Here is a 10,207-nt window from a genome sequence, read left to right on the forward strand (position 1 = left end):
ATAATGCTTGTACTTTTGCCACGTGTCAGCATTCTGTCATTCTAGCTGGTCAGTCCAGCGAGAATGGTTGACCATTCAGACGCTGACACGTGTCCAGACCATTCCCGCTTGTCAAACCAGCGAGATTGTGACGTGGCATTTTGACAGATTTTTTTCCTAGTATGACAATACAGTAACTTTTTGCCTAAAAAATGACAATATGGTCAAAGTCCCAAAATATCAATCACCCGCGGATTGACAAAGAAACATTAATCTGTCGCTATGGAAATCCAACTCCATTCTTTTCATTGATTGATGCATCTTCAATCAGACTTCTCTCATCGTACTCTGAATCCAACAGTTGTTAGAGTTTCTACAGATACGTGGTCGTATTTGCCTCTTTGCGGAACCAACCAAGTCGAATCAAACTGAAACGATATCTCTAATCCCTTAAAAAATTTGTTTTGTACTATATTATTTAGAGAAACACTATACTTATATACGAAAAAAAAAACACTATACTTATTATCTCTTTTTCTTATTATTTATTTTATCAAATTTTAACCGTTGATTTTCGTTAATCTAACGGCTATAATTTATTAAAAATTAATAATTAATTATGACCCAATAAATTATAACTGTTAGATTGACAGAAATCAATGGTTAAAATTTGATAGTAAAAAATAATAAGAAAAATAGATAATAACAATAACCTTCCCTTATTACTAAAATATATTTGGTTAAGAAATTAAACATGTGTCCAATCCAACATGATATGCCTTTTGACCTTGGTACTGTTGTATGTGTAATGTATGACCGGATTAATTTCAGGATGGAATGAAATAGTGGAATTATGCACGAAGACGCGTCACCATTGTTAACGCGATACATGCAACCCACAAACGACCAAAATGATAGAATTTGAATTGGAAGTGATGGAACTGAACGTGATACCTGAACCACCGCGCATCAGTCGTGTCAGGAGGCACCTGACGCGTTTCCTGTACAGTCGCATCCCACTAGCCAATGGGGGACCACCATGTCCTGCACCATACGCGGTCGGCTGACAGCCGCTTCCCCAAGGCGTTGCAGCAGGTACCGCGTCTAGCCACCCATGGACCACTACTTATTCTCCCCCATTCCCGGCAGCTTGGGGCAGCTTCTCCCATTGTCTTCCAAGTTGAATACTGTCCCAATGAACGCCGCGTCTGGTCCTTTGTGTGGGGGGCTTCTTGTTTGCTGTTGTCTATTATTTGGTTTTCAAGTAAGTAATATATATAGTTTAGGTCTTCAAGCAATGCATCATTTTATAATCTGATATAAATGTATTATAATCATATTAGGGTTAGGGTTTTGATATAATTATTATTAATCTTAAATCATATTTTATAATCTGGTCCATCATGTATTAAAATATTATATCTCTGACATGATATATGCATAATTGTATTATTAGGTATTTTAAAATTTATTTCTTTTTGTCTAAAATTGTTAGAATAGTGAATTTAATTGTGATAATTTGCTATTGTATATAATATTACTATTTTGTATTTAATTGCAAGAAATATTATTATTATTGTATTAATTATTGTATAAAATTTGTTAAATATATGCTATATTAATATTTTAGGGAGTGGTGTTATATTGTATGCATAATTGTATTTTTATGTTCTTTAAAGGTCCCATTATTTTGGCTAAAAATCTCAGGTTAGTATATTTAGTTTTTATAATTTATTATCAATTTTTTATTACTGATTTATATTTAATTTCATAAAATTTTATTATTATTGTAATAATTATTCTATTAAATTTTTTAAATACGCTATATTTATATTGTTAAATTTGTTAAAAATATTATATTATTGTTATTATTAATATGTTATATTTATTAGCCTTATTAGTATTAATGTTTTATAATCGATTGCATAAATGCTATTATTATTGTATTAATTATTTTATGAAATTTGTTAAATATGCTATATGATATATTAATATTTTATGGTAGTAATGTTATACTTTATGCATAATTGTAATGTTCTGTAAAGGTCCGATTTTTTTGGCTAAAAATCTTAGGGGAGTATTTTTAATTTTTATAATTTATTATTAATTTTATTATTACTGTTTTATTTTTTATTGCATAAAATTTTACTGTTATTGTAATAATTATTGTATTAAAGTTGTTAAATATGCTATTTTTATATTATTGAATTTGTTAAAAATATTATATTATTATTATTATTATTATTATTATTATTAATATGTTATGGTTATTAGCCTTATATTTTAAGCATAATTATTAAAGGTACTATTTATTGTTGATAATTTGCTAATATTTATTAGTATTAGTGTATAAATATTGTTATTATTATATTAATTTTTTATAAATATTAGTGCTATATAAATTTTTTTATTTAATTAAACTTGCATAACACAGGTTTATGGCACGTGAGGTGATTAATCTGGCCCCCGAAGAATATAGTGTGTTGAGAATTGATGTGCAAGAAACGCATGTGTCACAAGCTGTATGGAACTCGGAATTGAAGAGGGTTCTCAAAGTTTGTAGAGCAACGCAACGGTCTGAGGCAGATCCGCATGATCCAGATAACATTCCAGAGCCAGTGGAGCAGCACTTGAGGCGTGCAGGTTTTTATCATGTCACACGCATGTGTCATATGCCGGTTAGTTATTTAAAAGTGAGATGAATTATGTGCTTTTCCTTATCATAGGATAATGACTACTTTTATCGTTGAATAATGCCTTGCAGATCGATCATGCACTCATTAGTGCTCTAGTCGAGCGTTGGCGGCCTGAAATGCACACATTTCACATGCCACAAGGCGAGGTGACGATAACACTTCAAGATGTTGCTGCTATTCTTGGTTTGTTATCAAACGGAGAACCACTGATTGGACCAACTTCCGCGAATTGGAGTAATGATGTACATGAAATGCTGGGACACCGACCTGATCCGCATGAGATTGAGGGTAGCTATTTGCGAATGTCCTTTATAGATCGACACTACAGACATTGGGTGCAACACCAAGGCAATCCTCATAGTCAACTCCTCTACTCACGGGCTTATATATTGCGCCTCATTGGTGGATTTCTGTTTAGAGACAAGTCAGGGAATAAGGTTGGCGTACGATTTTTTCCATTTCTAGATGGGGAATTTTCTGGTATGACCTCCTACAGCTGGGGCGCAACAGTGTTAGCGCTCCTCTGCAGGGAATTATGCATGGCGACAAACCCATCCCAAAATATTATGTCCGGTTGCCTGACCTTGTTGCAGATATGGGCATGGGCTAGATTCCCGCCCATTGCACCATTTATACCACTTGTGACCGATCCAAATGATCATTACGGAAGAAGATATGATGATATTTTGCATTTTGTTTGGTTTATCTCATTTTTTGGCACGGTATCATTTTTTTTTGGTTTGTGATCGATCCACATCATATGCATGACTCCATTTCTCCTTTGGGATGCTGTCAATCCACGTTGCTACCTCTGGACTATTGCTCCGAAATTCCTCCAACTTAACATCAAAATTTACCTTTGATGGAGTATAACCTGCATTTTAACAACCAATGAAAGCATTATATGTCGTATTCAAACAATATACACGGACCAGGCAAAAGTTATTAATTTCACCTAGATTCTTCAATTGACTTTTCCACTTCTTATTTTTGAATCTTTGGTTGAAGTTACTTCCAACATGTCTCGGGTAAAAAACATGGTATACTTTTGGAGGCTGCCAATCAAGATAAGGGTTTGCAACTGCCGATAATATTCCTCGATGTCGATCTGATATTAGGCATATACCTATTTTTTGAGTAACATACAAACGTATACAAGGCAAAAAGTACTCCCATGACTCCTTGGTTTCACCTTCTACCCCTGCAAATGCCAACGGTAATACATCGTCGTTTCCATCCTGCGTTGTGGCAATCAGTAATGTACCTTTATATTTCCCATATAAATAAGTGCCATCAACTTGTATAACAGGTTTGCAAAAGTTGAACGCGTCACAACATTGCTTAAAAGTCCAGAAGATTCTATGGAAAACCCGAGAACCAGTCACAACACGGTGATTGACCACGTAATCATTTGTTTGAATGTGGTAAACAGAACCCTCAAAAAATGTCAACATGTAATTCAACCATCAGGGCAAATAAGCATAAGACTGGTCCCAATCGCCATATATTTTTGCCACGGCTTTTTGTTTAGCCTTCCAAGCCTTCCTGTATGAAATAGTGAATCCATAATTGTTTCTGATTCTTTCTTGTATCAAACCGATTGATACATAAGGTTCTTCCTTCACCATATATGCCAAAAAAATATACATACATAACCTTACTAGCTTGTTGAAGTGGATACAAAACTTGAGAAATACAAATTTAATTGGAAAAAAACACTCACCTAATATAGTCGAAGAAATAAAGGTGGAATCAAGTTGTCCGTGATCTTGGGACAGATTACAAGTAACACAATTGTGAGGTCCCTCCCATCTACTCACAACCCACATTAATCCATTTTTTGGTTTCATTGCCCCCATTCGCCATGGACACCCCGACCCATGGTTCCTGCACCTCAATAGTAGCTCCATAGTTGTGCTCTTAACAACAATAGCTTCCTTATTAATTTTCGTACAATATGACTTAACCGCCATCTGCACTGATTCCTTAGATTCAAATTCTTGTTTAACAAACAACTCATCCCCAATGGCCCATGCACCATGATACTCCCTCTCGTTGTATTCTCGATCTTCATTCGGATACTCATAATTAATGTATGAGTAATGTGATATTCCATTCCCAAACAACGTCAAATTAGGACCTACATTGGAAGTTACTTTGTCACCTACATAACATACAAACAACTAAATCGTTAATTGAACAAGATAATGTAGATTGTAAATTTTTTTAAATAAGTCACTTGTCAACTAACCTCGAACCATATTTTCATACCCAACGATACCCGTTGATGTGGATTCATTGACGTTGTTTTGAAACCCTATAGGCATATCAAATGGATTACGATGGTCGTCATCGTCATCGACGTCGTCATTACGGTCATATGTTGGAATGTCTTCATCATCAAATAACGAATTGTTGGGTGCTACTAGAAGTACAGATGATGATGCATTCCTATTTAAATGATCAATGACTGGTGCTGTATTCGGATCAAGCGACCTTTGCAGTAGTGACAAATCATCGATATTTTCAAAATTTACATATATCTCCACAAACTTTCTAGCATTTGTATGATCAGAACTCGTGTCAGCTTGTTCCACAAATATGTCGAATATAATATCAACATCATCATCATCTGTAATTGATATTGTTGTGTATTCAGAATTGCCAGCAAGAGCTCTTACGGTGACTTCAGAAATACGTTGATTCCCTTGTAATCCCAATTTCTGATGAATGTTCACTTTCAACTGCGCAAAGGTAGTACCGCGTGCAATGCGCATTGGTTGTTTTTCATCTTCAAATGTTACACCACGACGACCCATAACCTTTCTACCATTATAGTATATAAGTGCACAAACTGTTTGTAAGTTTGAACTCATTTTTCCTGCAAAAATTTCCACAAAAGATAGAAATACAAAAAATTTAATACGTTAGAAACTACGTAATATAATGCAATATAACAAAACTCCTTAGTGCAACGTATGAAATCTTAGATGAGGTGCCGTGAAAATGTCTTTATTCTTTTTCATACAACATATAATTATAAGGATAAATTTTTAGTGGAAAATAAATACTAAAGTATAAAGCATACATGAAATAACAAATAAAAAGCATGACTACCTACAAACATAATATGATATTCAACAATTATTTTTTTCATATTAGAACAAACACCTCAACTAAGCAACCGAGAAAGTATGGAACACTGAATTTGGAATATTTTTTTTCCATAAAAGAACAAACAGCTCAACATTTTTTTCCATAAAAGAACAAACAACTCAACATTTTTTTTTCCAGAAAAGAACAAACAACTCAACATTTTTTTTTCATAATAGAACAAACACCTCAACGAAAGAATAGAAACCAAAAGACTTTAACACTGATTGAAATGCAGAGGAAAACTGATGATATGGGAACCGGGAGGGGGAGCATATATAGGCATGGACGCGGGTGGGGAAGAGACATTTTCAGGACCTGTCTCCCACAGTAACGCTACATGGAGAGACCTGATTGGCTGGTGGGACGCATTTGAACCAGGGCCATGTTAGTTTCGAAATGACTAACCAAAACACGGTTGATTACCCACCGCGTCTTATGCATGGTGAAGTGACCGCCTGATAAGTGAAGTGACTGCTTGAAACGTGATTTATGTAGTACTGTGTCATGTGTATATGATTTTGCACTGGACACAGCAGGTAAGGAATCATGTCTTAACAGCACTGATGACCGTGCCAAAAGGTTGTACTGGACGTGGCAGGTATGCGATCACGTCTTAGGAACACTGATGACCGTGTCAAAAGACTGTACAGGACGCAGTATGCATGCTATCATGTCCTTAAACGTCAGCTCCCCAACCGCGTCGTTATGCATTATATTGGAAAAACTTTTGACCCTAAATTATTTCGGTCATACATTACAAATATAACAGTACCAAGGTCAAAAGGCCACATGACATTGATCGCCACATATTAAGCGACACACGTTTTTCCACGAAACCTTCGTTTCGTTCATATCCCTTTTTTTCAATATATATATATATATATATATATATATATATATATAAAGGGATCTATTAATCTCATGTTGTATGAGATAATTTTCTCATGCAACAGATATAAAATTATGAGGTCCACTAATTTTTCAAAAAAAAAAAAAAATAGTGGACCCATTATTTTGTCTCTGTTGCATGAGATAATTATCTCATGCAACATGAGATAATTATTTCCCGAATTTATATATATATATATATATATATATATATATATATATATATGGGAAAAAGACTTCTCATCTCCTTCCACTCTCACTTCGATGTCTGTGCCAATCACTTTTCTATTTTTTATTTTGTTTATTTAAGGTGGGCCCCACCCCGTTCTCTCTCTGTAGGAAAACTTGAATTTCTCATGCAACGTGAGAAATTGCAAGCCTATATATATATATATATATATATATATATATATATATATATATATATATATATATATTAACTTTGAAGGAGATATTCTCACTATTAAAAAAGTTCATTATTAACTTATTACCCATTGTTCACTGTTGAATCAAAGAGGAAAAACGCAAAAAACTTTATGAAGAGAAAGAAAATAATAATTAGATAGGTACTGAATTAGTAGTGTATTTTTTAGTAGTAAAAATATCATTTTCTATTTCTTTAATTTAGAACCAACTAAATATAAAATAATTTACATATATATATATATAAAGATTATTATTTTTCATGTTGTATTAGATAATTTTATCTTCTACATATACATAAAAGTATATGGGGCCCATATTTTTTCTTTTTTCTCTTCACATGATTTTACATTGGCCTCGTACACTTTAAAATATATGTGTAAGAGATAAATTTATTTTTTATAACAAAAAATATTAATCTCATATATATATATATATAGGAGGATATTCTAACTAACAAAAATTTTCACTACCAACTTACTACCTATTTAATCACTATTAGATTAACATTTTTACTCTCTTCAAAAACTTTTTAACATTCTCTCTCTTTGATCCAATGGTGATGTGGTGGGTAGTAAGCTAGTAGTGAGAATTTTTGGTAGTTAATATATTCTCACTCATATATATATATATATATATATATATATATATATATATATAGGTTATTCTACCTACCATTTTTTCTGCCTACCATTTTAAAACATCATTAGATCAAAATCTTAACTAACATTTATCTTTCTCTCTCTTCTTAAGATTCTGATATAATGGTGTTGGAGAGTGGTAGCAGGCAAAGATAAACAGAAAAAATGGTACATAGAATATCATATCCCATATATATATATATACATATATATATATATAGGGAGAGAGATAGGTTATTCTACCTTTCATTTTTTCTGCCTCCCTTTGCCTACTACTCTCGAACACCGTTGGATCAGGATCAGAATCTCAATAGGAGAGAGAAATAATAAATGTAGTTGAGATTCTGATCCAATGATGTTGGAGAGTGATAGGCAAAAGTAGGCAGAAAAAATTTAGATATAATTATAATTAAAAAATATTTCTTGTAAGAAAAAGCTTCTTCAAGCAGTTCATGAATTCAATCACATTTCTGTATTGAAAATACAAAGAAGCTTAGAATTAGAGGGAAGGAGTAGATCCATATAACAAGAATAAGAAATTTGTTACGTGTTAGTAGCTATTAATTGTACATGATATTAATTGTACGTCAAGCCTTGGGGTTACTTACAATGAGTGTATTAGAATAAGAATATAAGGTTAATAGACTAATATTGTAGTCACTGATATAGCTATTGTAAATGTGACGTGGCAGGGGTTAGGACATTCATAGTTTGCTGTCTTCGTAATAAAAGAACAACTATTGTAACTGATACAATTCATTGAGAAATATACAAGTTTGTTTTCGTTCATTTTCCTTGTTCTTCTCTCTGTTTTCTATGTTCTGTTAACTGAGAGATCGTTTAAGGGTTCGCTTCCCTTAACATTGGTACTTTCATAGTACATTATGGATTCGTAGGAGTTTGCATCTCCACAATCCCCAAAATCTTTTCATTTTTGAACACACCAATCTTTTCGTTCAAGATGCTAACACGAATGGAGCAAGGTCCCATGGAAGATCAAGCTTTGTTCTTCAATATAAAGAATTTATTGCATCAAATTCACGCTGCACTTCTGGGTACTGATGCCTTGACAGCAAGAGCAACACAATCTTCGTTGAATCAAAGAACTATGCACCATGCTCCCAACAACGCTGCAATCTTGGGTAGAGAAAATTGTTCGAGGGAAAATGTGGTGCTGCAAATTTGCTTCAAGAAAATCCACCATACTCCCAAGAAGGTGTCGGTTGATGTTGTGGACTCTCGAAATTTGGTGGATCTGTCGTGGTCGACTTTCGGCGAGGGCGTTTCGGCGTTCGCGGTGCTGACGGTGCACGCAAAGGGAGGAGAAAGTAAGGCGAAAGAAAATGAAAAAGCCAAGAAAAAAATGGCTGAATCAAAGGAAAAGAATTCAGTTTTAGAGAAAGAGCTACCGAATTCAGAATCAGAATCACCATCTCCCTTGCAAAATTCTCGTCTCTCTGTGGAACGAACACCACGATATGTGAACTCAAAGCTAGTGGTTGAGCAAAAATCACCGAGACCCACCTCCTCTCCATCTGATACACAAACCCCAAGATCTGCAAAGAGTGCAGAATTGCAGAACCAGTTGAATTTCTCTCAAGAAGATCTAAAGAAAGCAAATGAGCAGTCCATTAAGTTGGGCCGCATAGCACGTGAAGTAATAGCGACCAGAGCACATGAGCAGAAATTATATGGTTATGCACATCAAATGTTTGCTGAAATGGCAGACCATGATGATACATCTCCCTTCAAGGTCATAATTTTTGCCTCAGATAAATGCTGCAATAAAAATAATGCATGTTTTCTATTTGGTAGGGTGATGATATCTGACCCTTTGTTCTTTTGGGATCCTGGAGGATTTCTTTTCATTCGCAATGCCAATAATGTCAAGGGTCCTTTTTCTTTCATATGGTCTTTTGCCTCTCTGTTTCTTCATTTTCTTTGTGTCGTTGAAGTCCTAGTTTCTTGCCTCTCTGTTCCTTCTATAGAGCTAGCTGAGTATGCACTTGCGAAGGTTGGCTTTGGGAAGAAAATGATGAAACCCGAATTTGAGGGGATCTTCAACTTTCCCTTGTTGTCCAATCTTGCCAAGAATGAGTATACCAGGAACATGTTTGATGAAATGCCTAGCCTAAATACAAGGTCTTGGTCCATGATACTATTTGACCCCTTGTTCTATTGGGACCCTAGAGGATTTTCTTTTCTAAAAATAGGGGATATTGATTTTGCAAGGTCTCTCACACCCCAGGGGTTGGCAGATACATTATGTGGTTCACCTTATTACATGGCTTCAGAGATAATTCAAATTAAAAAGTATGATGCCAAGGCTAATTTATGGAGTGTTGGGGCAATATTGTATCAGCTAGTGATTGGGAAGCTGCCATTTGATGGAAATAGGCAATTGCAATCATGCCATAACAACTC

Source organism: Gastrolobium bilobum, unplaced genomic scaffold (genome assembly GCF_033153095.1).
Source record: "Gastrolobium bilobum isolate Gb01-03AN ecotype WA unplaced genomic scaffold, APGP_CSIRO_Gbil_v1 utg7600, whole genome shotgun sequence".
NCBI lineage: Eukaryota > Viridiplantae > Streptophyta > Magnoliopsida > Fabales > Fabaceae > Gastrolobium > Gastrolobium bilobum.